The 3,670-nt window shown below is 37.0% G+C and overlaps 1 long non-coding RNA gene across 1 annotated transcript in view; it reads right to left on the reverse strand.

Annotated features, from left to right (window-relative positions):
• The window catches only part of LOC308681479, a 151,685-nt gene that overhangs the window by 137,995 nt on the left and 10,020 nt on the right, over positions 1 to 3,670 (reverse strand). The window lies entirely within an intron of this gene.

Below are 3,670 nucleotides of genomic sequence, written 5' to 3' on the forward strand. Positions count from 1 at the left end.
TCAGCTCGTGAATGAGCAGAGGCGAATAGGAAAACTAAAGAAATAAAAGAGAATAAAAGAGAAATTCATTCACGAGGACGGTGAATGAATGCTCCCTGAACGGGAGCCATATGGATCTTCTCGCTGGCGAGGCGGGTTCGTAAAAGTGCTCTCGCGAAAGTTCTGTGTCTGTCTCTTATGGAGAGGATGGCCTCACGCCTGCTCCACGTACGTGAACCAATCATCTCAGAGTATCTCGAGCGGGAAAAAGTTTCTTTGTCTTAGTTCCCAGTTTAATTTGCATGTTTTATGGCAGCGTTATTATGTGATCAGTTATACTCTAACGAGGGTAAAAATAGTATCATACGTTTTACCAGATCCTGATGCATACATTTGGTTCCAGTACAAGGAGAGCTTTACGTGGATACCGAATTAGATATGTTTTGAAGGTACACGTCGAGATAGATTATTATTCTGTAAAAATAAGCTTAAAAGTTAAACTAACAACCTAGGAATAAAATGAACCCAACATGTGATGTACATTGATAAGTGGGCATTGAAGATTGGACTTTAGAAAGATCCACATGGCATATCTATGATTGCAACAGGGTGCACATCTGAAACATTATTCCTTTACGGTTTACAAGAATACAAAAACCCATCACAGAGAAGAACAATCATGAAAAAGAGAAATTACATTCAGGCTTACATATTTCTTCAATGGTTATACATATAAAATATCTAGGATGAACACCTAATTCTGCTCTTCTGCCAGGATCTCAGTGAGATTCCTGGCTGGCTAACATTCCGTTAGGTACTAAAACACAGTTCCACACAGGGGGGAAGGGATTGCCAGAGAATGTTAGTGAACCCTCTCTAACTAAAACACTATTGATTAAAGAATACATTTCAAAACCACACCTCTAGAAAATCATAATTATATGGTCAAACGAATTAATAAAACATGCATACAGGAAGATCAAACCCAAATCTGAGTTACATACATTAAAACTATATTTCTATAGGAGGATGTTTGTGTGTGTGTGTGTAGAAAGTTTCAAGTTTCGTTATCTCTCTGTGGTCCAGAGAGGGGAAGGGGGGGGGGGGGGTTTGGAATGCAGAACTTATCCCCCAAGGTGCAATAAGTGTCGTAAAAGTCCAGTTGTCGCCGACTAGCCGGAGCCAACACAACTGATTTACCTTCGGGGGTTCAGAGTGGGACAGCAAGAAGGAATGTGCTTAGAAAACACAGAGAGTCCGAATTTGTTAATTCAGAATCAAACGAATGAATGATTCAAATAGCCCAGTCGCTACAAGCAACTTGTCTCCTCAGTCTCCAGACGTTTGCAGACTGTTATAAAAAGAAGAGGGGATGCCACACAGTGGTAAACATGGCCTTGTCCGAACTTTTTAGCGCAATTTTGCACCGGACAAAATTGCGCTTGTTAACTCATGATTTCTGTTCTGTCCGTCTGTGCGCACCAATCTTGCACTTCTATCTACTCCTCAACCAGACCACCTAGAGACTTCGGGTTTTCAGCATTATGTTAAGGAAGTCTAATCTCGGGAACGCACAAAAAAAATCCAGGAAAAAATATTTACTATCTCTTAGTGTTGTGATCCCATGAGGTGAGAAAATTGCGCTAAAACACTCACCGAGTTTTTATTACTTGTTTGAGATGTGTTGATGCCATGAAATTTAAAATCAACTTATTTTTCCCTTAAAATGATAAATTTTCTCAGTTTAAACATTTGATATGTCATCTATGTTGTATTTTGAATAAAATATTGAAATTTGAAACTTCCACATCATTGCATTCTGTTTTTATTCACAATTTGTACAGTGTCCCAACTTTTTCTGATTTGGGGTTGTAGTAAAACTAAAGAAATGTGCTGTGGGCCTAATAATGCAAGTATATTTTTTGAGCCTTTGTCAATTAATGGAAAGGAAGTTTAGCTGGTAGGATCTTTTAAATATCTAGGTACAGAAATTGATCACAAGTTTACATTTGATAAGCATGCAGATAGTGTTTTTAAGAAGGCTTACCAACGTCTAGGCTTGTTAAGGAAACTGAGGAGTTTTGATACTGAAAAGGACATTCTAATATATAAATCACTAGTTGAATCTGTGTTCTACACCTATTATATATAATCTACACCTAATGTCATGGTTCTGTCACTTCTGCCTTTGGTTACTAGTTCTGTGTGGTGACAGAGCTATGACATTTCCTGTCTGTCACGTGTTTTATTAGTCTAGTTTCATGTGAGCACATGGCTCCTGATTATTCCTGTGCCATGTGCTTTCTGTCTAATTGTTAGCTCCTCCCTTCTCGTTATCTGTTTAGTAATTAACATTCCTCACCTGTTGTCTCGTTACCCTTGTGTATGTTTCCTTTATAGCCTCCTTTGTGTTTTCAGTCCGGTGCTGGTTCGTTTGTCTAAGTTCCTGTTTCTTGTTCCTAGTGTTTTTGCCTTGTTAGTATTTGTTCTGTTTTTTTCCCCCACGTGGGAGTTTTGACGTAAAGACATGCTCGAATTTCCCACCGAAATCCACCAGTACCACTTGAATTAAAAACATTATTACAAGCTTACCGTTTTAAATCGAGCTAAGGCAAGCAGATAGTTTTGAACACTGGCTGGTTATGTACCTGCTTAAAAATTTACTTTGGATAATTTTTAACCCAGTTAAAGAGTTACGGACTGGAGCTTTAAGAGTAAAAACAGACTCTTAAAGATTATAAATTTGGCTAGTAAAATAATTGGGGGAAAAACAAGAATAGCTTACGGATCTTTACATGGTGGCAGTAAAAAGGAAAGCCTCTGTTATTGTGACAGATTCTTCTAATCCCCTGCATAGCACATGTCAGTTACTTCCTTCTGGCAGACGGTATAAAGTTTGGTGAAAAAGGCCAAATTAAGGAAGACTTTTATTCCAATCTCTATTGGTATTTTAAATGGGATCTTAAGATGAGTCTTATGTTTTTCATAAGAATTGTGTAGGTTTTGGTTTTAAAAATTGATGTTATGTGTTGTTATTGTATTGTTTGTTGAGCCTTTGTCTAAAGACAATTTTCTAACCCTGTGGGGATAGACAATAACGTTTTTGAATTGAATTGAATTGAATTGAATTGAATATGTAATTACTACAACTGTAATTCATTTGTTATTAAATCTATTACACTGTTGATTCTTCCTTTACACCTTAACCATCCCTTACACCTGACCATATGCCACAAAACCTGGCCATAACCTTACCCGTATCACACAATTGCTGCAAAAGTGTTTTGCAATACAATATGAACACAATAAGTACATTGTACCTAACAAATATTATTCTTAATAGTAAGTACATAGTTAAAATGTTACCCAATATTTGTTCAAAGTTTACACTAATTAAAAAAATCATAATAAAAAAAGATTCTGCTATGAATCTTTTGTTGATTGTGTTGCTCTTGGCAGAAATCTCTTCTTGTGTTTAACACTTTTCAGCTGTTTGAGGGCCTCTCTGCTGAAAGTCTCCTCACATCTTATATAAAATCTGTACTTTGACTTGGCTCTTCAAAGCCCTTCATTTCTGGTTTAAGTTATTGCCTTAGAAAGGATTTGATATAAAAGATGACTGACAACGTGATCTCTAATGCATTCCCTGCAAATGAGGAATTCATGCATCAGACAGAACTAAGGTCATATC

Source organism: Scardinius erythrophthalmus, assembly GCF_964197995.2.
Source record: "Scardinius erythrophthalmus genome assembly, chromosome: 21".
Classification (NCBI taxonomy): Eukaryota; Metazoa; Chordata; class Actinopteri; order Cypriniformes; family Leuciscidae; genus Scardinius; species Scardinius erythrophthalmus.